Below are 27,728 nucleotides of genomic sequence, written 5' to 3'. Positions count from 1 at the left end.
TCAAATTTGTTAGGCATGACCTCCCTCTGACAAAGCCTTGCTGACTATCCCTGATCAAACCTTGCCTCTCCAAGTGGAGATAGATTCTCTCCTTCAGAATTTTCTCCAATAGTTTCCCTACCACTGACGTGAGACTCACTGGTTTGTAGTTCCGTGGATTATCTCTACAACCCTTCTTAAATAGTGGAACCACATTAGCTGTTCACCAGTCCTCTGGCACCTCCCCCATGGCCAGATGCAGAATTGTGCCACTTAGAAAAGCTGGGCATCATCCAAGCAGTCCAATTTTCTGAATGGACAACGCCTATAGTCCCAGTGGTGAAACCTGACCAAACTATACGCATTTGTGGGGACTATATATTGACAGTGAACAAGGCAGCTAAACTAGATAAATATCTTATCCTGAGGATGGACGACTTGAACGCGAAGCTAGCTGGAGGCAAACCCTACACCAAATTGGACATGAGCCGTGCATACCAACAGCTAGAGCCGGATAGCACATCTCGAGGGTGCACAAGGGCCTCTATCAGTATACCCGCCTACCCTTTGGAGTATCGTCTGTATGAGCAATATTCCAATGGATAATGGAGAGTCCTTCACAAGAACTTCCCTGAGTAGCCGTATACCTAGATGATGTCCTGATCAGAGTGTCAGTTGAAGTCAAACATTTGAACAACCTTAAGATTCTTGAAAGCAGTGTACAATTAAGGAAAGAAAAATGTACATTCCAAGCACCAGAAGTTACTTACCTGGGTCACCGGGTGGATGCCACGGGGTTAAATGAAGTAGAAGAGAAGGTTAGGGCAATTAAAGAGTCCAGTGTAACTGAACTCAAGTCTTTTCTGGGCATGATCAATTATTATAGCCACTTCTTGCCAAACTTGTCAACAGTGTTAGCACCATCACACTCGTTGTTAAAAATGAATCATAGTTGGTTGTGGAATTCACAACAAGAAGCCTTTGTGAAAGTTAAGAAGCTATTACAGTCATCATGTTTAATTGTACGGTATGATCCATTAAAAGAATTGGCATGAGCATGTGATGTGTCTCCTTATGGTGTGGGAACTGTGTTGTCACATAGGATGGAAGCTGGAGAAGAAAGGCCAATTGGCTATGTCTCCAGAACCCTCTCTGCAGCCGAGAAGGGTTATTCCCAACTAAAAAGGAAGGTTTATCAGTGATATTTGGAGTGAAGAAATTCCATCATTATCTGCATGGATGACATTTCACTATTTTGTCAGACCATAAACCATTAATGGGTTTAATCAATGTGGATAAAGCCATTCCGCCAATAGCATCAGCAAGAATTCAACACTGGGTTTTGATATTATCTGTTAATGAGTATACCTTTATGCACTGTCCTGGTTTACTTATTATAAATGCAGACGCACTCAGTCATCCCCTGTTGCTAGAGAGCATTGTACATGCTCCAATGCCACACAATGTTGCGCTTGTACTGAATTTCTTGGATTCCTCACCAGTGTGTGTGAAGCAAATTAGGAATTGGACGTACACAGATCCAATTTTATCTGAAGTCCGAGATTTGTATTGCAAGGGTGGTCAAATTCAGCAGTGTCTGAAGAGATGAGACCATTCCATGCCCGTAAAAAAGAGTTAAGTTGTCAAGCTGGAATCTTGTTGTGGGGATCAAGATTCGTCGTCCCTTCGCAAGGAAGAGACCCACTCTTGATACAGACACAGTGAGCATGCAGGCATATCGAAGATGAAAATGCTTGCGCAAGGCTATGTTTGGTGGCCAGGCATAGACAGTGACGTTGAAAGAATGGTCAAGAACTGTCTTCACTGTCAGCAACAACAGAAGTTGCCTGTTTCAGCTCCACTGCATCCGTGGGAGTGGCCTGGTCAACCCTGGGTGAGGCTACAGATTGATTATATAGGTCCATTCTTAGGTACCATGTCTTTATTGATCGTAGATGCACATTCTAAATGGATAGATGTGTATGAAGTCAGATCACCAACATCGAGCGCAACTGTTGAAAAGCTACATCAATGTTTTAGTACACATGGCCTACCAGAAGTCATTGTTTCAGATAATGTAACAGTCTTTACCAGTACAGCGTTTAGGAGATTCATGAGTTTAAATGGAATCAGACATATTAAGACAGCCCCATATCATCTCTCATCAAATGGTTTAGCTGAAAGAGCTGTGCAAACTTTCAAATCTGGAATGAAGAAGTTATCCAAATGTACTCGAGACACTCGATTTTCCCGTTTTCTTCTCAACTATCGTACAATGTCTCATTCAACTGTGGGTTCAACTATGTCTGAATTACTGATGAAACGCCGCCTACATACAAGGTTAAGTCTAGTCTTTCCAAACTTAGAGGGGAAAGTAGAGAAGAATCAGAGTAATCAAAAATTAAATCATGATATTCAAGGCAAAGCTCAAAGATTTACTGTAGGAAATACAGTTTTTGTGCAGAATTTTGGAAGTGGGCCTTGTTGGATTCCTGGCACAATTGTCTCAGAAAGTGGTCCCTTGCACTTTCAGGTGGAAGTGGAAGACCAAGTTGTTCAAAAACATGTGGATCATTTTAAGAATAGAGAGACATTCCTACAATCAGCTAGTCCACCTGTGATTAATGTCAAGTCATTAATCCCTGAAGTGACAGATCGACCTAGAACAGACATACCTGATGTCTCGGTAGAGTTGCCTAACCCTGAACTGCCACTTTCTCATGATGTACCTGATCCTGCAGTTCCTGACCATGCCGATCCAGTGGAAGAACCTCAAGTAGTAGAGCTGTGCCGCTCTAACCAAATAAAGAAACCACCCCAGAAACTTAATCTTTAATCACCTGACTTGTATATATATATGTGTGTATGTTGTGGATTATACAAATGTTCTCTGTAAATAGGAAGTGTAAAAAAGGTAAAATGTAGTAATTGAAGGTATAGCTTTTCCTACTGCCTATCAGGAATCACGAGATTGTTCTTGGAGACTCCAACCAATGAGCCCTAAGCACGGGGTGGGGGACGTGGCTTTCTAGTCGAGCACCTGGTTCAAGCATGTAGCTTCTGAAAAGCTCTCTGTAATAAGGTTATCTGTTTCGAGTAGGAACCTGCCTGATATGTCAAGTCATTACAGGAAGTAAGAATCTGAATAGGGCGGAGGAACAAAGGGATCCGGAGGTACAGATTCACAAATCATTAAAAGTTGCAACATAAATTAACAAGGCCACAAGAAATACAAAGCTCTGGGGTTCATTTCTAGAGGAATAGAATTGAAAAGCAGAGAATGGAGTTGACCTTATAGTTTCGGATTACCTAGCCATCCAAGACAAAAGTAAGTGCCAACTTTTTTGTAGTGTATGCTGTGTGCCATTTTAAAACAAAGCAAGCTGATGAGAAAAGGATTAGTAACCTACAATACTTAAAGACTGATGCCACCAAAGAACTCAGCGATAGTTATTAGCTTTAGGGAAATGACATAGAGGTCTGTGCTCCAGTACGTTTTTCGTTCCCAATCTCGCAGTGATGGAATTGTACTAATGACAGGCTGATAATGTGTAAATTCTGGTGGATAAATAATAACAGTTTTACTGAGTACCAGTCAACCATATACTTGGAGAGTCAATACTTACTCCTCAACCAGATAAGACAGATTTCAAACAATTTATTTAATTGATGTTTTTTGGGAGCTTGCTGTGCATGAATTGACTGTCATGCTTCTTACAACAATGAATACCATTCGCGAGTACTTCATTGACTGTACGATAGCTTGGGACATCTTGAAGTTGTGAAAGGCTCTTTAATCGATTCTGATTTGCTGATAGACAAGGGTGAGATGTGTTAAACAATGTGACTAGCTTTACATGCATGTATGATGATGATACTTGTGCATATTTCCTTTGAGATGTTTACTTCAGCATCTCACCACTCATTCATTCTACTTACATCAAATTAATGGCACAGAAACAAGCCAATCAAAAAACTGGTCTGTGGCGGCATTTATGTTTCACACAGACAGACAAGAAAGGCAAGGCAGGTAGTGCAGTAGCCCCCTGAGGACATCTCATTTCCTAACAGGTACTCAGTTCTGAGTACCAGTGGAGGAGAGGGTTCCTCTGGAGAGAGCAACGAGAGTCATGACCAGACCACCGTAGGAGGCTCAGTTGTGCAGGGAACGGGGAGAATAGAGGAGAGTAATAGTGGTAGGGGATTCTGTAGTTAGGGGACAGACACTTCTGTGGTTACAGACATGATCCCAGGAATGTTGCCTCCCTGGTGCAAGGACCATGGATGTCACCGAAAGGCTTCAGAACATTCTGGAGGGTGAGGGTGCACAGCAAGAGATTATGGTCCACATTGGTACCAACGATATAAGTAGAAAAAGGGATGAGGTCCTGCAGGCTGAGTTCAGGGAGTTAGGACAGAGATTAGCAAACAGAACCTCAAAGGTAGTAATCTCTGTATTACTCCCAAAGCCGTGTGCTAGTGAGTATGGAAATAGGAGAATACACCAGACGAATGCGTGGCTTGATAGATGGTGCAGGAGGGAGGGTTTCTGATTTCTGGGGCATTGGGACCAGTCCTGGAGAAGGTGGCATCTGTGCAAGCCAGATGGTCTGCACCTGAATAGGACTGTCCTTGTAGGGAAATTTGCTATTGTTGTTGGGGAGGGTTTAAACTAGATTGGCAAGGGGATGGGAACCTGCGTGCAGATTCAGATAGGACAAACTCAGAACAGGGAGTGGGAGTCAGAAAATGAGCAGGACTCTGAAAGACAGAAGAAGGAAAGGTTCAAAGGTTTACAGCCCAGGAATTTGGCTGTGTTAAAAGGTACTTATTTAAATACAAGGAGTAAAGCAAACAAAGCCGGTGAGCTGAGGGCACAGATAGACACATGGCAGCATGATATCATTGCTATAAGGGAAACTTAGCTTAAAGAAGGGCAAAAAATGGCAGCTCAACATCCTTGGATATAGGGTTTTCAAGCAGGATAGAGGGGGGGCTAACAAAGGTGAGGATGTAGCATTATTGATTGAAGAATCAATTACAGCTGAGAGGAGCGATGATATACTAAATGAATCATCAAATGAGGTCATATGAGTTGAGCTCAGGGATAAAAAGGGGGCAGCCACACTACTAGGAACGCGCTATAGACCCCCAAATAGTGAGAGGGAGATAGAAGAACAAAGATGTAGGCAAATTTCTAATAATAATAATAGTTGGGAATTCCACGACCCTAAGGTCAACTGGGATACGAGCAGTGTAATAGGCACAAAGGGCACAAAATTCTTGAATTACATTCATGGGAACTTTTTTACCAGCACATAACAAGCAAAATGAGAGGGGGCGCAATTCTAGATTTAGTATTAGGAAATGAAGCTGGGCAAGTGGATGAAGTAGCTGTGGGTGACCATTTTGGTGATAGTAAGCATAATACAGTTAGATTTAATATAATTATGGAAAAGGATAAAGATAGAACAAGAGCAAAAGTTCTGAATTGGGGAAAGACAAATTTTATGAAGCTGAGAGGTGATTTGGTGAAAGTGGATTATTTACAGCCAATTGAAGGGAAATCAGTGACAGACCAGTGGGAGGCATTCGAAAGAGAGATTCTACAGGCACAGTGTATAATATCCCCTCACAAAGAAAAAGGGTGGTACCACCAAATCTAGAGCCCTGGTTATCCAGAAGTATACAAGGTAAGATAAAGCAGAAAAAAAAAGTTTATGAAAGTCGCAAAAAACTTAATAAAGTAGAAAGGCTAGAGGAGTATAGAAAGTACAGAAGTGAAGTAAAAAAGGTAATTGGGCAGCAATGAGAGGATATTGAAAAAACATTGGCAGGTAAAATCAAAGGAAACCCAAAGATGTTTTACCGGCACATTAAGAGAAAGACGATAACAAAGGAAAAGTTAGGGTCGTCCAGAGATGTACATGCTAAATTCTGCTCTGATGCTGAAGATGTGGGCAGGGTTTTCAACGGGCACTTTGTCTCTGTCTTCACAAAGGAGAGGGATGATGCAGACATTCCAGTTGATGAGGAGGAGTGTGAAATACTGGACACAATAAGCACCGTGAGAGAGGGTGTACTGGAGGGACTGACATCCTTGAAGGTGGATAAATCACCAGGGCCAGATGGATTGTATCCCAGGCTGTTAAAAGAAGCCAGGGAGGAAATAATGGATGCTTTGAGGATCATTTTCCAATCCCCACTAGGTACAAGCGAGGCCCCAGAGGTTTGGAGGCCTGCGAACATTCTAGCATTATTTAAATGGGGTGTAAGGGATAAACCAAATAATTATAGGCCAGTTAGTCTGACTTCGGAGGTGGTCAAATTATTAGAATCGATTCTGAGAAGTAAGATAAACTGTCACTTTGTAAGGAATGGTTTAATCAGGGATAGTCAGCATGGTTTTGTTAGGGGAAGATCATGTCTTACTAATTTAATTTAATTTTTTGAGGAAGTAACATGGAGGATTAATGAGGGCATTGTAGTGGATGTTGTCTACATGGATGTCAGTAAGGCATTTGACAAGGTCCCACATGGCAGACTGGTCAGAAAAGTAAAAGCACTTGGGATACAGGGGAAATGTGGCGAGTTGGATAGAAAATTGGCTCAGTGATAGGAAACAAAGGGTAATTGTTGATGGATGTTTTTGCAAATGGAAAATGGGTTCCAGTGGCATTCCACAGGGCTCAGTGTTCAGGCCCTTGCTGTTTGTTGTATATATTAATGATTTGGACATAAATGTGGGAGATATGTTTGAGAAATTTGCAGATGACACAAAAATTGGCTGTGCAGTTGATGTTGAAGAGTGTTGTGTCCAGACTGATATCAATGGTTTGGCTGAGTGGGCAAAAAAGTGGCAAATAGAATTCAATCCAGAGAAGTGTGAGGTAACACATTTGGGGAGGGCAAACAAAGCCAGAGAACACTCAATAAATGGGAGGATATTGGGAGGGGTAGAGGAAGTGTGAGACCACAGGTCCCTGAAGGTGGCTTGAGAGGTGGACGAAGTGGTAAAGAACACATATGGAATGCTTTTTTCACTGAATGAGGTATAGAATACAAAAGTAGGGATGTAATGATGGAACTATATAAAACACTGGTTAGGCCACAGCTGGAATTTTGTGCATAGTTCTGGTCACCACATTACAGGAGGGACATAATTGTTCTGGAGAGAGTACAATGGAAATTTACAAGTTGCCAGGGCTTGAAAATTGTAGTTGTGATGAAAGATAGGCTGGGTAGACTGGGGTTGTTTTCCTTGGAACTGAAGAGACTGAAGGCTGACCTGATTGAGGTAAATAAGATTATGAGGGGCCTAGATAGATTAGACAGAGATGACCTGTTTCCTCTAGCAGAGAGCTCAACATCCCTGCATATAAGGTTTTCAGGCAGGATAGAGAGGCGGCTAAAAAAGGTGAGGGTGTAGGTTAAGGAATCAGAAAGATTTAATATGATTGGTAGAAGGATTAGAGGGGACATGGGGAAAACCTTCTTCACCTGGAGGGTAATGGGTGTCTGGACTTCGCTATCTGGTTTGGTGGTGGAGGCAGAAACCCTCAGCTCACTTAAAAAGCACCTTGATCTGCACCTAAAGTGCCAAAACCTGCATGGCTACTGACCAAGTGCTGAATGTTGGGATTTAAAATGAGCAGCTTTTTAAAAATTTTTATTTTTCGGCCGGCTCAGACACGATGGGCTGAATGGCCTCTTTCTGTGCTGTACCTTTTCTATGATTCTATGGTAAGCCTTCCCTCATCGTTTTTCATCTAATTCCATCAACATTTCCTTCTTTTCCTTTCTCCCTTATGTACTTATCTAGCCTTCCCTTAAATGAATCTATGCTATTCACTTCCATTACATCTGAGTTTTAAAAAAATTGTCCTGAATTCCCCATTCAATTTATGAATGACTACTTTATATTGATGGCCCCTAGCTTTGGGGCATTAGAAATCGTAGAAACCCCACAAAATTTGTAACACGGAAAGAGGCTATTTGGCCCATTGTATCCATGCCAGTTGAAGAAAAGCCGTCTTAATCCCACCATTTTGCTCTAGATCCTGTGGTCATCGCTCTTCAAATAGATAATCTTTTTAAATGTGGTAAGTGCTTCTACCTCTACCACACCCCATTTCAGTGAGATGGTGGCATCCTGGTAATGTCACTGGACCAGTAATCTAGAGGCCCTGGCTAATGCTGTGGGGACATGGGTTCAAATCTCACCACAGCAGCTGAACTTATAATTCAAATAATTAAATCTGCATTGAATTGCCCCAATTCGGGGCCCCAGGAACACCAAGAGCTGCAGAAACTTCTCAGGCAATGATGCTTATTCATGGCCCTGCCCAAGATGCTGGACAAATAAATATTGTCCCTTGCATCAGAGACACTTTTCTTCCTGTTCTAAAATATCAGCTTCTGGGCTGTGGGAACGTACTCACTCCGCTAGTTTATACTGTTCAAACCTTGGGATTTCAGACTGAGGCTTACATGGAGCTGCATCGTCCAAGATATGAGGGAATTTTCCAGCTTTACATCCACCAGTGCTTTCTTAGATCATTTTCCCTTCTTAAAGCAGGTGTCATGTTGATGAATTATGTATGTTGCTCATTGATGCATGTGCATCACACAGAGAGCATCCCTTTGTATCGAACTGTCAAGACATTTTCACAGCCATCAAAATTGTACAGTCTGACTGTTGTGGGGAAACAGAAGATTTCTTCATAAAGAGAAATTGTCGGGTGCCCTATTCGCTTTTGGCACTCATTATAGTGAGAGTTGACAGAGCTGAGAATTGAAATCTTTTCTGGCCCATAGCCAGAGTCAACCATTCTGAGGTATGTGTGAATCAAAACATGGTGAGGGAGATTCAAAATGGAGTAATCATTTTATCCGCAAAACCTAGCAACATTCCTCCTTCAGGCACCTATTTCTTACTTTTGAAGCATTGTATGTTAATGGAGGTTCCATTGACTTGTCAGTTGATGCAAAGCTCTTGACGGAGACCATGCCTCCTGGTGCTAAGTGAACCTAGATCCATGTGTCACAGTATTGGAGGGAATGCACAGTCCCTCTTGGAATTCACCAAGGCTCCTTAGACAGCACTTTCCAAACCTACAGCCACTACCACCTAGAAGGACAAGGGCAGCAGATAGATGGGAACACCACCACCTGGAAGTTCCCCTCCAAGTCACTCACCATCCTGACTTGGAAATATATCACCATTCCTTCACTGTCATTGGGTCCAAATCTTGGAGCTCCTTCCCTAACAGCACTGTGGGCTGCTGTGGTACAAGAAGGCAACACTACCAACTTCTCAAGGGCAGCTAGAGATGGGCAATAAATGCTGGCCCAGCCAGAGCAGCCCACATCCCGTGAATGAATAAAAAAAAATACTTTGCCTTGTGAACTCGACTACAGTACAGTTAACGCCTTTTCTGCTGTACCATTTTGTTGATGAAAATGTGGTTTTCAACATCTGTTTGTTAGAACCAATGCACCTCATTTTAAGCACTTGGGCAAAATTTGAACAGAAGGATCCATTCACTGCTGTGGAGGCCGGCAGCATCTCAGGAACTCAGAACTTCATGGATTGGGTGCCATAGCTTTTTAATCCAGCCACAGCGTTAGTGTGCTGCTTCCCAGTTTCCTGGCCGATTGGAGTAGGCGAGCACAATGGCAGCCCGACTTGACTGTTCAAGCCTGACTATTTAAAGGGACCTTAGCATTGATAGTATGGGATTCCTTTCAAAGGCCCCTGTTTAATCTGAGGGGGCGTTTATTGTCACATATGTGCAGTCTATGGACTCCCTGCGCCAGTGGAAAATAACCACTGCAGCAAAGATGAGAACTCTTTGGTTCTGACTGCAGTCATCAGTAGTGAAATGGAGCTAAGTGTCGCCCTGGCAAATATGGCATTGATCACCTGGGAGGTGCTCTTATGGGCAACAAATTGTGAAATCCTGTCGATGTCACCAGCAGATCCCTGGAAGGAGTTGGAGGCGAAGATTTTCAGGGCTGTGCTAGTCTTGCCAGCCCATTGCAATGTATGCCTACTTGATCCGCAGGGAATGAGGTCATTGTTCAGGTGGCTGCAAATGTCGGCAATGACCTGCCACAAAACCCTGAGCCTTGTGGAGCCATTTTTACTCCATTACGTCACGGATGGTGATCCTCTGTATATCCCGTGCTGGGAGGAGAAGACAGCTCCTGCTCCTGTTAGTGCTGTTCCTAATTCTGTTGGTGCTGCTCCTCTTGTTCCTCATTGGAGGTCTCTAGTGGAGTTGCATTAAGCTACTCCCGAGCTCCAGTGAAGGCTGACAACTGGAATGTTCAGATCAAAATTTTTTAAAAAGACCAAGGTAGTAGATATGGCCTCCAAAGTGTTGGAAATCAGCTCCAAAACAGTGAAAACACTCTCACAATGAGACCTGTGAGCAAAAACCTTTCACTTCTGCAAAGAAGCAGCTGTTCTGATTCAATATTTAAAATCTTTCCAGCCTGTCAGTTTCACAAGTCCTGTCAAACCCCGCTGTGCACTCACCTTCTTGACCCTCGTGAGTTTATGATGACCTGGGAAACCAATGCCCAGTTAAAACAAGAATGTAGAGCTAAATCTTCAGACAATTGCCTTCTGACATATTTAAATTGCTGACTCGCCTGTTTCACAGAGGATTCCCAAGCACCTCAAAACACGCCCTGGTGAAATGCGGAAGCCCAGTAGGTTAATGGTGGGCTCCCAACACGCCAACATCATTTCCTTTAACTTCCTGCATGATCCACACCTGCCCCACATCCCAACCCCACCAACTTTGAAGGTTAAAGATCCCCCCCCATCTGAAACAAAAAAATATAGTCGTAGCTAGTCTGCAGAATAGAAAGAATTGGATGTCTTTCTTCTATTGTGCTGTAGAAGTGCAACTTGTTTCAGGTTATATAAAGAAATGCAGAAAGATGTGCATTTATATTGCATAGAATGCATGGTACAGAAACAAGCCATTCGGCCCAGCAGATCCATGCCAGTATTTATGCTTCACATGTGTCACCTCCCACCCCTCATCATCTAACTATATCAGCATATCCGTCTAGTCCTTTCTCCCTCTTCTATGTACCTGGTTTCCTCTTCAATGCTGTACACCCCAATTACACATTATGATAGCAAGTTCCACATTCTCACCACTCAGTGTTAATTGTATATCATTTGAGTGTTATTGGATTCTTGTAATGAATATTAATTAGGGACTCATTTGTGCTCATATAAGAACAGTTGGAAAGAGGGTTTGTTGGTTGGAGGCGAATAATGTACAAATTGTGTCTGTAAATGAAAGCTCGGGCATGAAGACTAGGTTCAAGCGTTCTATACTTCACCGTCTGGCTATACGAGTTCTAACACTCTGGTAAAAACAGTTTCTTCTGAATTTATTATTGAATGTCTTACATTTATGGACTTTAGTTTTGGTCTCCTACTTTCCAACAATAATGACATTTCAGAAATGTAGTAATCGTAGCTTTAAGGAATGTAGTGACAGCTCGAAGATTTATTGTGTTGTATAGTATCATGTGACTGTGTGAACGAATCAGCTCTAAGGATGGGGAGCCTTAGAGTTCTTCTGGTTGGGGGGCTTGATGGAAGCATGTAACTGCTGCTGCAGCCTGTAAATAAAGTTCAATGTTTCTAATGAGAAACCTGTCTGGAAAATCAAATCCAAAGCAAGAAGTGTATTTCATTCGCTGGAAGTGCTTTGAGGTATCCTGGGGTTGTGAAAGGTGTTATATAAATGCAAGTTTGTTCAACCCATTCCAAATGTGTTCCCTCATCAGCTGTGCAAACATTGAAAGCTCTTCGTTCTGTTTGCACTGTGAGCTTTTATGCATTGTTTGGACAGCAAGCCTTCAGAATTAGATTCAGGAATTAAATTTTTTGTCCAAGGTGCAGCATAATATACTGTAACCTTTTTACTCATTAAAAAACACATTTGTAACAGAATAATCATCTGCTAGGTCTGCTGATTTACAAAGGGCCACTACTTGACAAATGAAACAGCAAAGACAAGTACCAATATTGCAGTGTAGCAGAGGCCGGGAATTAAAAAGAATATTAGCAGGTGGGAAAAAAGTGGCTTTACCCGCCGGCTGCAATGGTGGGTTTTTGCACCATATCATCCCATTCCCATCTCATTAATTATGCAGCCACAGGAAACACGCGGTCTCGTGGGGGGCGGCCTCTGATTTTCCCACCATGCCGTTACCTTGCTGCTTCCTGATGCAGGGTGCCATATTTAAACTGCAGCCGGGTGCACACTTCTCAATTCTTGCAACCCAAGACTGCTGCAGTGAAGACATGGGCCCAAAAGCCAAGAGGAGTGCAGCCACTCAATTCCATGATGCATCCCTGGGATGCCTTGGAAGCCCGTGCGATGTCCTTTCCCCTGCTCTGGCCACAGGAGACCTATCCACTCTGACTTGGTAGGTAGTAGCAGTGGTGGTCAGTGCCAATGCTGCTCACAAGAGGTCTCCATCCAGTGCAGAAAATGGATGAATGATCTCATCCGTACCACTAGGGTATGGCAAAGATCTTATAACTCTAAATTCACACACTCACAAGGCCATCACACATTCATTGGCATCTTACTCACTGCCAGATCAAGGGACATCACCACCCATTCTCTCACACAGACCCTCACATGTCCAACTGGCCTCATCGTTGGAGACTACCTCCTCAGCCCTCACCATCTTGAGACCACTTACACAGATCAACAGATGCCTCCACACACACCCTGGGATAACCCCCCTTCCCTAGCACCCTCACCCTGTAGCCTCTTCCCTTGCCTAAGGCCCTTACTACCCCTTCCTCAAGCAAGCCCTAGCCCCCAGCCATTGAAAAGCCACCCCATCTTTCGGCTGGTCTGGTAAGTAGAGACCTGCCCTTGAGCCCCCCCTAAAAGTGTTGTGGTGCTGTCTGTGAATCCTGGCGCTGATGACCGTGAGTGCTGCCTGAAGCAAGGTCGGCAAACAGACCTTTAAGTCCCGAGTGAAGTGCAGTTTGCCAGGTGCACGTCGCTTATATACAGTTGTGAAACATGTCGGTGTACAAACATGCTGACGTGCCGGGATCGTCCAGCATGAGGGGATGATTCCAGCAATCAGGCCTTATTACAAGGTGCTAAAGTATTGAAATTGGGTTTGTGACGTGAAGCGATGGAAAACAAGGCCCGCCATTGACGGGTGAGTGGACAATCGCAAAATAGTTTCATGATGGCTTGAAACTGATTTTTGGCCTTCTTGCCCTATTGTTCCCCTGCCCCCACACCCATCATGACACTGGATGCCAACGGAGCCAGAAAATTCTGGCCAATGTCTTTGCCACAAACTCCACACCCTTGGCAATAGTTCCCTCTCACCTCCCAGTCATTGTCTCAGCCTGGTCACAACCTCAGCCTCTTACTGCACCTTGCATTGATGTTCCAACTTCCTCTCTGTTGCATAAATACTTCCCACAGCTCCACCTTATCTGCCACTCAAACCCTCCAAGTCTTTGTCATTAAAAGACTTAATTATCCTATACTTTCTTGGTGAGTCTCCCATCCTCCAACCCCCATAAACGTCAGCTCATTGACATCTCCATTGCTCAGTCATATCCTGTCGCAGATCTCACTCATCCATGACCCGTGTGCTCACTGATTTACATTGATTCCTGGTCCACCCATTCCTCCAATTAAACATCAGAATCTATGTGTTTAAATCTTTTCATGGTCTCACACCTACTGTGAGTTCTTGTTGTCTTTTGGTTCTCGGATGTTGTTAATAATCACATTTTAAGCTTGGAAAGATCAGAAACTCTTTATTTTTAACTTGCCTCCTGCCTTGTACACTAGAAGGACCAGTTTGAACTGATTCAGTTGTACATCACGTCAGTCTCTAATGCAGCTGTGAAATTTGGCCCCTGGAACACTTAGACAAAACAATTAGTTCTTAGCTCTTTACAGATACTACAACAATATATAACAATATATCTCCTAAACACTGACTCATTCCAACCCCAACCCTCTGCTCTCCCATCTCCACCCCTTGGTCCAAACCTGGACTCAGGCCAGCTTTGGCAAGCCCACCTAATGTGCCAAATTTTTCTTAACCGGACCTGTGGGGAGCAGCCATGTCATCACAAATCAATTCCTTGGGCAGGGTTAGGGAGCAAAATGTGAATGGTCTGCTCGCTCCCGACCCAGCCATCTCACCAGGGTGAATCAAGTGTCGGATGGTTAATTAGTGTCCGCCCAGCAGGAAGACAGCCATTTGAGAGTCTAGGCCGGACATCATGTGGCAGGGGGTTACGCCCTGAACAGGAATTTGGCCATGGCCACTAATTTAAAGGCCCCCTGCCCTCTCAAGCTCTCCTTACTCCTTACATCAGGCTCGAAACAATGAATAAAATAAGTCAAAAAACATACAAATGCTGCTACATTCACCAGCAGCCTCTGCTGCTGCATGCAGCCATGGTCCCAGTGGCAGGCCTTCTCTTGTACCATCTCCTGCCTTAAAGAACTTTCAAACTTTTTCCCATCTGACACCTGAAAAATGGAGCAAGCAATGAAAAATTCTAAACAATTGGCTCTTTAATATGCTCAGTAGCTTGTTAATTGGTTACGTAAAAATGGCAGGCAGGCTTCTGATTTCTGCACCTGCTCGCCTTCCAATATATCGGTGTCTGGCGTGATGATTTCGGATTGCCGACCTGATGCCATCTAGCCGCGTTCATTTACGCAGAGGGTGGCCTGCCCAATTTGAAGCTGTAAAATCCAGCCATTTATCTGGAGGCCAGGTCGATTGACAAACTCAGTATATTTCACCCCTTCCTTGGATTCACCTAGTTCTGTTGAAGGGTCATGAGGACTCGAAACGTCAACTCTTTTCTTCTCTGCTGATGCTGCCAGACCTGCTGAGTTTTTCCAGGTAATTCTGTTTTTGTTTCAGCAAACAGTCAGGTGGGGAATCAGTGACAATCACAGCAGCAGGTAAACCTTGGCCGGGGGCTTCGGGATTGAATGGGAGGGGTGATAATGATGTTGATCTAATAGATGAGGTCAATTGGGGGGGTTGGGACAGGTTGACCTGGGAATGCAGCAATCGGGCTGGGGGCAGTAATTTGGGTGCGTAGTCAGTCAAAGGAGGGAGCAGGAGGAGTTGATTGGACCGAGATTGGTGGATCCAGGATAAATGATAGTGGTGGATCAGGACCTAATGATGGGACGGGTGAGGGTGGTTGAGGTCAGAGACCTCTTGGTCATATCAGGGACCTCCAGGAGAAGACCATTGCCCCCCACCCCCATAATGTTGCGGCTGATCACTGAGGCTTCACAGGCTGGTACCAGGAGGTATGTTTGAAGGCTGTATTTCCTGAACCCACCAAGTCCTTGCTTCGAGGGAGTTCCCAGGTTACCTGACAATTGGAAAACCCATCTGACAACCTTTAAAGTTAAAAACCTGCATGACAATGGGTCTCATGACCTTGTCATATTTAAAGTTCCAACCAAACCCATGGAGGGGTTGATCACCAGTCCACCTTCGTGCCTCAGTGAAAGCTGGAAATGGGTTGATTGGAGACGACTTGCACCCTATCAGACTTCAACCCTTCTCCCAGCCCAAAACCCACTGATTTCTTTCAGATAAAATTCAGCCCAGTATCTTCATCTTTTGTTAGGTACATATTTTTTAATAACTCCTTTGTGATGCACATTGGGATACCTTTCCAAGTTAAAGGCACTTTATAAATATTTGCTCTTGTTTGCAAATACCCTTCTTTTTCTCCTGCTTTTCTTCATCTCCATCTCCTCCTCAATCTTTGAGCTGCAGATAATTATTGAATAATTTAACACAGTAGTTATTCTTTCACGGGGTATGGGCATCATTGGCTAGGCTAACATTTATTGCCCAGCCCAAATTGCCCTTGAGAAGGTGGTGGTGAGCTGCCTTCTTGAACCGCTGTGGTCCATGTAGTGTAGGTACACCCACAGTGCTGTTAGGAAGGGAGCTCCAGGATTTTGACCCAGTGACAATGAAGGAACGGCAATATAGTTCCAAGTCAGAAACAAAACCAGAATTACCTGGAAAAACTTAGCAGGTCTGGCAGCATCGGTGGAGAAGAAAAGAGTTGATGTTTCGAGTCCTCATGACCTTTCAACAGAACTGAGTAATATTAGGAGAGGGGTGAAATATAAGTTGGTTTAAGGTGGGGGGGTGGGGGGGGAGAAGTGGAGGGGGGTGTGGTTGTAGAGACAAGCAAGCAGTGATAGGAGCAGATAATCGAAAGATGTCACAGACAAAAGAACAAAGAGATGTTAGATATTATCTAAATGAATGTGCTAATTAAGAATGGATGGCAGGACACACAAGGTACAGCTCTAGTGGGGCTGGGGTGGAAAGACTAACAGGGCATAAAAGGTATAGATTTAAAAATAATGGAAATAGGTGGGAAAAGAAAAATCTATATAAATTATTGGAAAAAACAAAAGGAAGGGGGAAGAAACAGAAAGGAGGTGGGGATGGAGGAGGGAGTTCAAGATCTAAAGTTGTTGAATAGTCAGTCCAGAAGGCTGTAAAGTGCCTAGTTCCAAGTCAGGATGGTGAGTGGCTTGGAGGGGAATTTACAGGTGGTGGGATTCACATGCATTTATTGCTCTTGTCTTTCTAGGTGTTAGAGGTCGTGGGTTTGGAAGGTGCTGTCAGAGGAGCCTTGGTGAGTTGCTGTAGTGCAACCTAGAGATGGTACACACTGCTGCTACTGTGTGTCGATGGTGGAGGGAGTGAACATTTAAGGTGATGGATGGTGGGCCAATCAAACGGGCTGCTTTGTCCTGGATGGTGTTGAGCTTCTTGATGTTGTGGGAGCTGTACTCATCCAGGCAAATGGAGAGTATTTCATCACACTCCTGACTTGAGCCTTGTAGATGGTGGATAGGTTTTGTGGAGACAGGAGGTGAGTTACTCGTTGCAGGATTCCCAATCTCTGACCTGCTCTTGTAACCACAGTGTTTATGGTCAAGTTCAATTTCTGGCCAATGGTAACCCCCTGGATGTTGACAGTGGGGAATTCAGCGATGGTAATTCAGCAATGGTAATGTCGTTGGATGTCAAGGGGAGATGGTTAGATTCTCTCTTCTTGGAGATGGTTGTTGCCTGGTACTTGTGTGGCATGACTGTTACTTCCTGAACTAATAAAAGCTCATTAAATGTATTGGCCTAAACATTCAAGCATGATCATAAATGCAAGTGGAGGGGAAGGGTCGCAGGGAGCAAATTGAATTGATGGTCCCAAGACTCCCATGTTTGGGCCTCAGATCACATCATCATCGAGCTGTGGACAGCTAAAAGGTGCCCTCAGAGAGCTCAATGATGAAGAAGGCTCAAAGATTGAGTGATAGAGACACAGACACCAGCAACATTCCCCATGTGAATCATCAAATGGGTGGGAGGGAGCTTGGGAGGGGAATGCTGGCGGTGATTGGGAAGGGTACATATTGAGCGGGGTGGGGGGAGAGACAAGGTGGCAATCTGAGCAGCAATCGGCAGCAGCCCACCTTCTTTGAAGAGGGGGGTCAATAGGGGACTTGTCTTGGCTACGCATTCACATAAATTTATTTTAAATGCCTGTTGGTGCTGGACTGTCGTTGTCCCTTTAAGGACTGCCTGGTAGGTCACATGGAAACTTGTTTCTCCTGTATACAGCCAGGCTGGAAGAGAATTTCAAAATTTTTAAAAAATTTTTCTTAGCTCATGTTTGGCGTATTTTAGGTTTCTTTCCAGATAATATTTAATATATAAATGTAATCATTTATTCAATGAATTTGCAGCTATAAAGTATGTGATTTAAATTATTCATCCCACTTTTAGATTAGACCAGGGTGACAATGTTTACATAAAGGGTAAAGACCTCCTCTGGAGGTTCCCAGCATCACAGGTGCCAGTTTTCAGCCGATTCGATTCACTCCATGTGACATCAAGAAACGGCTGAAGGCACTGGATACTGCAAAGGCTACAGGTCCTGACAATATTACGGCAATGGTACTGAAGACTTGTGCTCTAGAACTTGTCGTGCCCCTAGCCAAACTGTTCCAATACAGCTACAACATTGGCATCTACCCAACTATGTGGAAAAATGCCCAGGTATGTCCTGTACACAAAAAGCTGGACAAATTCAACGCACCCAATGACTGCCCCATCAGTCTTGATCATCAGTAAAGTAATGGAAGGGGTCATCAACAGTGCTATTAATCAGCATTTGCTTAGCAATAATGTGTTCACTGAGGCCCAGTTTGGGTTCTGCCAGGGCCACTCAGCTCCTGACCTCGTCCAGCCTTGGTTCAAACATGAACAAAAGGGCTGAACACCCGAGGTGAGGGGAGAGTGACTGCCCTTGACATCAAGGTAGCATTTGACAGAGTGTGGCATCAAGGAGCCCTTGCAAAACTGGAGTCAATGGGAATCGGGGGAAAGCACTCAGCTGGTTGGAGTCATACCAAGCACAAAGGAAGATGGTTGTGGTTGTTGGAGGTCAATCAGCTCAGTTCCAGGACATCACTGCAGGAGTTCCTCAGAGTAGTGTCCTCGACTTACCATCTTCAGCTGCTTCATCAATGACCTTCCTTGTATCATAAGGTCAGAAGTGGGGATGTTCACTGATGATTGCACAATGTTCAGCACCATTCGCGACTCCTCAGATACTGAAGAGGTCCAAATGCAGCAAGACCTGGACAATATCCAGGCTTGGGATGACAAGTAGCAAGTAACATTTGCACCACACAAGTGTCAGGCAATGACCATCTCCAGCAAGAGAGATTCTAATCATTGCCCCTTGATGTTCAATGGCATTACCATCACTGAATTCCCCCACTATCAACATCCTGGAGGTTACCATTGTCCAGAAACTGAACTGGACTAGCCATATAAATACTGTGGCTACAAGAGCAGGTCAGAAGCTATGTATAGTGCAACTAGTAACTCACCTCCTGACTGACTCCCCAAAGCCTGTCCACCATCTGCAAGGCACAAGTCAGGAGTGCGATAGAATACTCCCCAATTGCCTGGATGAGTGCAGCTCCCACAACATTCAAGAAGCTTGACACCATCCAGGACAAATCAGCCCTCTTGATTGGCACCACATCCACAAACATTCACTCCCTCCACCACCGACGCACAGTGGCAGCAGTGTGTACCATCTACAAGATGCACTGCAGGAATTCACCAAGGCTCCTTCGACAGCACCTTCCAAACCCACAACCACTACCATCTAGAAGGACAAGGGCAGCAGATACATGGGAACACCACCACCTGGAAATTCCTCTACAAGCCACTCACCATCTTGACTTGGAAATATATCGCCGTTCCTTCACTGTTGCTGAGTCAAAATCCTGGAACTCCCTCCCTAACAGCACAGTGGGTGTACCTACACCACATGGACTGCAGCAGTTCAAGAAAGCGGCTCACCACTACCTTCTCAAGGGCAACTAGGGATAGGCAATAAATGCTGGCCCAGCCAACGAAGGCCACATCCCATGAATGAATAAAAAAAAGGAGCAATGGAATTATTGTTCCTGGCGTCACAGAGAACTTGGTAGTACTAAAACCCGTAGCTAGAATAAGAAAATCTCGAAAAGAAGCCAGCAACAGTAATGTGCCTCCTGGTCCCAATATGCACAATTACCTCAGGGCGTTCTACAACATATATCAGTTGCAGTGCTCTTGAGCAAGTCAATGTTATATTACCATTAATGTTCTCTTTGACAGCTCCCCAATCACTGTGCTTTATACTTTAAATGGCCCAGGATACAAAAGGGATGACAGGGCTGTTGAACAGTTATTACCCTTTTGATGACAGAGTCCTGGATACTGGAGACAAGTAATATATCTAAAAATTAACTGGTATCAATCCTGGCTCAGTTGGCAGCCTCGCCTTGGGGTCAGAAGTTCCTGGGTTTAAGCCCCAATCCAGCTATTCGAGCGCAAAATCTAAGCAGATATACTAGTGTACAAATGGAGGGATGCTGCACTGTTGGAGTTGCCACCTTTCAAATGGGCTGTTAAACTGAGGGTCCATGTGGCCTCTCAGGTGGATTCAAAAGATCCCATGGCCACTATTCATGGAAGAGCAGGGGAGTTCGCCCCAATGCCCTAGTAATATTTATCCTCCAACTAACAGCATTAAAACAGATTACCTGGCCTTTATCACTGCTGTATAGCTGTTTCTGGGAACTTGCTGTCTGCAAATTGGCTGCCGTGATTGCTGTGTTACAACAATGATCACACTTCAGATGGGTTTAATCAGCTGTGCATCACTTTGGGACCTAGTGAAAGGTGTTATTTGAGTGCATGTCTTTCTGCCTTAAATTAATGAATCACCCAGATCTTGCAGACCCCAGATTGTCAGGGACCAGATGTACCCCAGAAGATGGGGTATGGGAACCCTCAAAAGTCCCAAAACATGACTCCATGGGAATTACCTGGGATGTTTGAACTTCTGATGATCAATTCCTCCGCTTCCCATGACCCTCCAAAAAAGTCTCTAACTCTGAGTTAGAGTTAGAGACTTCGGACAGTTCCACCTTACTTATCTGGGCAGTTACCCAGGAAATGTTAGACAGAAAGATCGTAGTCTAATCCTGAGTAACTATACAACTGAACCCCCTGACACACCTCTTAACCTCCTAACTATCCCCTCACCCCTTCACTTCCACCAGACTTGATCTAACCAGGCCCCACCACCTGATTCCTTCCACGACCCCCAACCTATCCCCTGACTCCCGGCTCCCCAGCAGCCCGAACTGACCAGCCCCCACCACCTGACTCTCCCCGACCCCCCGAATGCCCCCGATCCCCCAATCCCCCCTGGACCCTAGTCTATCCTCTGCTCACTGACCCCAACAGCCAAGCCTGACCAGCCATTATTACGTGGTTGCACCCCCCCAACCACCCGGGACCCGACCCAAAATCTCCTTCCAACCTGAATAACCCACCCACATCAACCCAACTACCCACTTATCCACCTGCCACCCTATGCACTTGCCACCCTACCACCTCACCCACCTGCCACTCTACCACTTACTTCACCCACCCTACCCCTCACTCACCTTACCCCCTCGCTCTCTTTACCCCTTCACCCAGCTACCCCTTCACCCATCTTACCTCACCCACCTTACCCCCTCACCGACCCTACCCCCTCACCCACCCTATCCATTTATCTTCTCTCTGCAGCTTTTCAAAGAAACTTTGGGATATTAAGCTCCTTACTTACTGGAATCCAGCGGCTAGTGCCATTAAAAAGGAGTGTGGCTTGACTTCCCCTGTTGAGCCAGTGCCATTTCAGGTATGCTCTGGAGAAGCCAGGGTCGGAAGTCCCAGCCAGAAATGCGGAGCACTGGCATGACGGAAAAAATTAGGAGCGAAGTGACAATCTGACAGTGACTGCTGTTCCTCAGAAGATTCGGGCCATAGTTTCAAAATGTTTATCTGAAGACCACTTGTGAAACAGTACAAGACAATACTACAGCTCAATACTACAGGTCAAGTGTAGAGAGTTCCTCAGGAATGAAGCAGAAGCCATTGCCTGGTAAAGCTATTGCTGAAACCTCTCCTTGAAGGGAATGCAGGTTCCGATCTGAGTTTTGCTTTGTCATGCTTGTTCATATTGTTTTAGCAAACCGGTATCTTTATACTTAACCTGCATGTGACCTAACTCTTGCTGCATCCTGTTTCAATGTTATTGCTCTATTCTAATGTTGTTCGAACCATACTGGAGGAGGCCATTTGGCCCATTGAGTTCCCTCCTGCTCATATGAAGAGCAATCCAGTTGGATCTACACCCCAGCTCTTATCCCATACCTCTGCAACCTATCCTCCTTCAAATAGTGATCAAATTCTGTTTTGCCAGTTACCATTGAACCTATATCCACCATCATATGGTCAGCCTTCTGTTGCAGAAATAAAAAAATATTTTTTCCTCAGGTAACTTTTGGTATTTTAGCCAATCACCTTAAACATAGGCATTGGTCAACGCAACAGCTACTGGAAACAGTTTCTCTTTACTTACTCTATCTAAACCATTCATCGTTTTAAACACCTCTATCAAATCTCCTCTTAGCCTTCTCTGTTCTAAGGGGAACAACCCCAGCTTCTCCAGTCTATTTATGCAAATGAAGTTCCTTATCCTTGGAATCTATTGAGTTAATCTTTGCTGTAGCATCGGTAACATGTTTATGTTGTGCCTGAAGGTGTTATGACCGATGCTGTTGGTAAAGCGGAGTTATTCAAAACATCCCAGGGGGAAACTTTAAACAACTGTCATAACCAATAATTTTAAGTGTTATGTTTGAGATGTGACGCTAAACTCAGGAATCAGACCACTAGTTCTCAAGGTTTTACTTTAAACTCAATGAAACATTTTAGTAACTTACACAGATTAAAATATATGTACATATGGCTACAAATTACTACTATCATAACTTTTAACAAATTCCAAACTAATCTCCATTAAGGCAACAGCAACATAGACTTAACCAAACACCAGGCAAAGCATTTTCACCTTACGAATTCAGAATGAGGTTCTTTCACTATGGAGCCAGTTGGAGGCTTGCAGCTGCCTTTTGATCTTATATTGCCTCCACTCTGCACACCCGAAAACTACTGAAGTTATACCTACCAGCATTGATTGAATTCATATTCTCATTGTATCAACAACCTCTTTGAACTTCACCTTTTAACAATGAAACCCCTTTTTATAGTACCAATTTTATTAGTAATAAAAACATATGGCTTGGTCTCTGCTAGATCGGCATCAAGCTTTCACCTCACTTCTTGAATGCTCTATTCAAAAAATGCAAATGCACTCTATCTCTCTTACATATCAAAACTAGTACATATCAATGCACCAAGACTAGCTGGTTTAATCCAAATAAGACACACCCACAGAGAAAACCTCTATTTTAAAAGAAAATATTTTCCAAAATATTATATACATTAATAGCTTCACGACAGAAGGCTAGAGACCAAAATTGGACATAGGGCCAAATTTTCAATCCTAGGCCTCTCTGTCCTCGCATCCACTTTGAAACTGCATGATTTTGCAAGCAATTCTATTCTGTGGCATTTTATCAAACACCTTTTGAAAGTCCATACACACAACATTAATTTCACTGTCCTCATCCACCCTCTTTGTTACTTCATCAAAACACTTCAATTAAGTTAATCAATCATGAATAACAATAAAGCAAAACAGAAAACGCTGGAAGTAGCACTTCATGTCAGGCAGCATCTGTGGTGAGAGAAACAGAGTTAATGGCCCAGATCCTCAGTTCTCCGGGTGGTTGTACTCCAGAGGTGCCTTGGAAGATACGCTGGGGGACTCCTTGGTTGTCCCTACACAAGGACTGCACAGGAATTGCCCAGGAAGTTTCAACGTCTGATGTGTCTGGAACTGTCCGAAACTCTGGTTTAAAGCCAGAGACTTTGGATGGTTCTGACTCACCTAGCAGAATAGTTACCCATGAAATGTTAGAAGGATTAAAGCCAGTTCTAACTCCTGGCTGGCTATTGTACTGACCCCATCCCCACAAACCCCTGCTGGACCCCCTGACTACCCTCCCAACCCCCCAAACCCACCCCCGACTACACCCTTCCAACTACCCCTGCCCTGAATGAGTTCTTCAATGATTGAAAACAAGCTCAAAACCTTTTAAATATGCCGTTTAGAGCCCTTGTGGCCAGAAGAACCAGTTTAATTCTATGGAGCATTCTCGAAGGCACACAAACGAACACAAGCAGCTGGAACTCCTGATGTGATTAACTTACTCTGCGGGGCATGGCCAGATTTGCAAGTAGACTCTGCTTCTAGCTTGATCTTTTTAAACTATCGCAAAAGACCACAAAAATTCAAGTCGCACTTAATGCAATCTACCTTTAAAATTCCACAATCTTTTGTGCCATTTATGTCGATACTGGGCAAATTACAGTGGAAGAAGCGATGAGAGGAAATTCCAGGATGTTCTTTCAGTAATCTTTGTCTCCTAACTTTGCTTTTCCTGTACTATGTCTTTAGTCCAGAGTGTCACAGTGATCCAAAATAGAATCTGCAAGCACGCAGCTTAAACCAGTGCTGACTTACCCTGTTGTTTACCATACTTCATTCCGTCTTACGTCTTCACTCCATATTTAAAAACAAGGTGAAAACAAATCTGTATTCTTACATTGGTTACTAGCAGGCACCTGAACTACCTCCAGGTATCACCAGACAGGTCATCTTACACATACCGGGCAAAAACAGTAGGGAACTGTCTGTGTGGACATGCATCATCGAACAGTCAGTTGCTGAGCTGCGCCACCTGTGGCAAGGGCAATCTATACCATAAGGTTGGCACTGCTGGTGATAGTCAAGATCAGTGGTGCTCAATTTTGTGTTGACAGCAGCTTCTTCCAGACTGGCAAAGAACTCACCTATGGTGTCAGTCAATATTCTGCATATATCACAAAGGTGGCTAATGCATACATCATTGAAAGATTTGATGGACAGAATAGCCTGCTCCTATGCAGTAAACTTCTGTGGTTTCGGCTGGTCATCTTGTTTACGTTGCTTTTTGCAAAAGTATCTCAACAGCATTGTGAAAGAGTTGAAAACATCATTCAGTTTCATCTTTACAGCAATTATTACAGTAAGACCAAGGCAAGTTTTATGCTTTCTAGTTAGGAATTTATAACTTCTCTATTTGAACTTGTACAGACCTTTGCCTTCAATGATAATTTCAAAGAGTTAAATACGATGTAACTGTTAGGAACATAGGCCTTTGGAACAGGAGTAGGCCATTTGGCACTTCAAGCCTGCTCCGCCATTCAATAAGATCATGGCTGATCTGCTTCTGGTCTCACCTCCACTTTCCTGTCTGCCCCCATAAGCCTTGACTCCTTTACCTATCAAACATCTGTCTAACTTAACCTTGATTGAATTAAATGATCGAGGCTCCACTGCCTTCTGGAGAAGAGAATTCCGCATACTAATGACCCACAGAGAAAAAATTGCTTCTCATCTCAATGTTAAATGGTAGACCTCTTATTCTTAAACGATGTCTTCTGGTTCTCGTCTCCCCCACAAATGGAAACATTCTTCCAGCATCCACCCTATTGGGTCCCCTCAGGATCTTATATGTTTCAATAAGATCACCTCTCATTCTTCCAAACTCCAATGAGTGTAGATCTATTTGCCTTTTTTTAAAAAAATGCTGATTTCAAATTTTCTGATGACGGTTTTCTTTCCATCTCTCTATGCTCATCGTGATTTGTTCCTGTAACGCAGAGACCACAGAAGAGCTGATTTGATAAGTGCCAGTGCCAGAATTAGATAGGGATTCCATCAACAGGGACAATAACGCTGACTTTTTATATCTACTTAAGGGATCTGATCTGAGTTGATGAAGCATATTTCCTGTTTCTGTAGAGAATGATTTCCTATCAGGACACCTGTAAAATGCTAAGATAGGGAGAAATCTTTACTTTATGGTCTACAGGGACCTCCTTTGGCATTTAAGATTTAAGATTATCTCATATTTTTATGTCTGGATGAAGGGAACATTGACTTTTAATATTGTATTATTAGATGGGAAATCCTTACTCTGATTAGAAATGGCCAAAATTCCTCTTTACATTGGTGGGAATTAACAAGTGTATAGAGAACCACAAATGCCATCTGTCAGTGCTTACGTAACAGCCATCTCACAGCTGGAGTGTTTCGAGAATCTGTGTCTAAATGTATGTAGAGAGAGACCAAGAGACTGAGAATGAATGTGCGTTTTTGATTTAAACTGCATGTGACTTGGGAAGACCTGAGGGGAACAGGGGAAGGATATTTTTGTCTTCCCCCCCCTCCCTGAATTTTGATGAAGTGCACAGATTCAACTTACCTCCGTGAATCCATACCCCTTCTCATCAGGGTTCCAAGAATAACCGTGACCTTTCAGTTGAGACATTTACTCCAGGCGCCAATGAGCTCTATGGCGAATAACTGACAAGATAACTGAGATCTTCACATTCATCTTAAACTGCATGTAATCATGGTCAATGCTAATGTCACATCAGTTGCACAGAAAAGAAAGCCTCATAACCACTGTTATGAATAAAATATATAATAGGATCCGATTGTGTATATTCTCCTCAAACTGCTTTGCTTGATCTGTTAGAGGCTTTCTTACATTTAATTTTCCTTGTTTTGAACTCACCTACAAGTGAAAATGATTTCTCCATCAGACCTCTGTAATTTTAGAGACCTTCACCAGGACTCCGCTTAACCTATTCCTTTCTAGAGAAACGAGCCCACCCTGCTCATATCATTGTGACTCTTACCTGTACTTTCTTCAGTGCTTTGATATTCTTTTTATGGTGCAGAGGCTAGAACTGCGTGCAATACATCAAGGGCTGAATTTCACGGACCTCGGCGGTGGGTGGGAGTCCAACCTGGAAGTCAGTGGATTACCACTGACTCCCACCTGCGCCGTTGGCGCATAATATGTGTAGCGGCCATTTAACAGCCTACAGGCGGAGTGTCGGCCAACAGCTTTGAGAAACGATGGGCAGCACACCCAATCAGCAATTGGGTAGCAGCAGGTGCAGACTGTGACCCAGGACAAGGTCACAAGGTCACAGCCACCCATTTAAAGGCAGCCCTGGCATGGGACTGTGGCAGCTGCACCAGAAAGCATTCTTTGGACACTTAAGAATTTTTTGCTGAAGGATTTGAATTCCTGTAAACTATTACAGTAGGTAAGAGCTCGTTTCTATATCTGGCCGTTCTGCTAGTTTGGAAGCATTCAGAATCTTTGCCAGGAAAGAAATAACATTGGAGTGCAGCTGATCCATCCCCCCAATGAATAGCAAGTGTTTAGGGAGAAATTAAACTTCAGGCTGTTAACACTCTTTGTCTCTTCATGAGAGAATGAAGCCAGCGGTTGGGGAGGGCAGAAAAGCAAGATGGCTCCAAGGTTTGATGATCACTCCTTGCAAACCTCTTCCAGGCTGTAAGTGATGGGCAGGAACTCTGCATACCTGCTGATGGGAAGGGGAGGCCTCCCATCTAGACAAAAGCAGCCTGATGGAGGTCACAGTGGACGTCAGCAGCCTTGGGTCATCTGGAGAATCTGGCTGCAGTGCCGCAAAAGACTCAATGGCCTTCTGCGATCTGCAAAGGGGGGTCCGTTACCATTCTGGAGACGGACGTATATGGAATGATGTGATGTGGGACCATTATGGGATTATTTTGTGTGTTGCCCAGGTGTATAAGGCAACACACAAGACACACATGATGCATGCATGCCGCTGTGTGGCATAAGGTGGGGGCGTGAGAAGTGGAGCTACCACACTTGTTAGTTGACAAAGAGCTCTAAGAAAAATGGGTTGCCAACAAAATACATAACAGCCATACATTTGAAGACCTGAGAGTCATCATCATTACAATTTCGCTCTTTAATTGCAGAAGAAGATGCAGAATGACCGGTGGTGTCTCGAATTTGGCCCTACCGACACCCATCGCAGAAGAGATCCTGGAGTTGGCTGCCAATGAATGGAGCCAGGCTATAGGTCGAGGCAAGATAAAAGGAAGGTCACAGGATGATGAGATTCCAAGGATGCATTTTTATAGCCCCAGAAAACAGTTCTGAAGGGTATGAGGAGGGTTGGGTGGGGTGATGCTTGAAAATGGGCAAGCTGGTAGGAAGGCAGCATGG

General features: G+C 44.1%; 1 protein-coding gene across 1 annotated transcript in view; it reads left to right on the top strand.

Moving 5' to 3' along the window:
* The first annotated feature begins 3,171 nt into the window (after positions 1–3,171).
* The window catches only part of LOC121277722 (versican core protein-like), a 151,993-nt gene continuing 127,436 nt past the window's right edge, over positions 3,172–27,728 (top strand). The window contains exon 1 of the mRNA XM_041187357.1: positions 3,172–3,307. The gene's annotated coding sequence lies outside the window, so the exon portion shown is untranslated. The remainder of the gene's footprint in view (positions 3,308–27,728) is intronic.

This window comes from Carcharodon carcharias, chromosome 5 (assembly GCF_017639515.1).
Source record: "Carcharodon carcharias isolate sCarCar2 chromosome 5, sCarCar2.pri, whole genome shotgun sequence".
NCBI classification, from domain to species: Eukaryota; Metazoa; Chordata; class Chondrichthyes; order Lamniformes; family Lamnidae; genus Carcharodon; species Carcharodon carcharias.
This window is presented reverse-complemented; position numbering and strand designations above follow the sequence as displayed.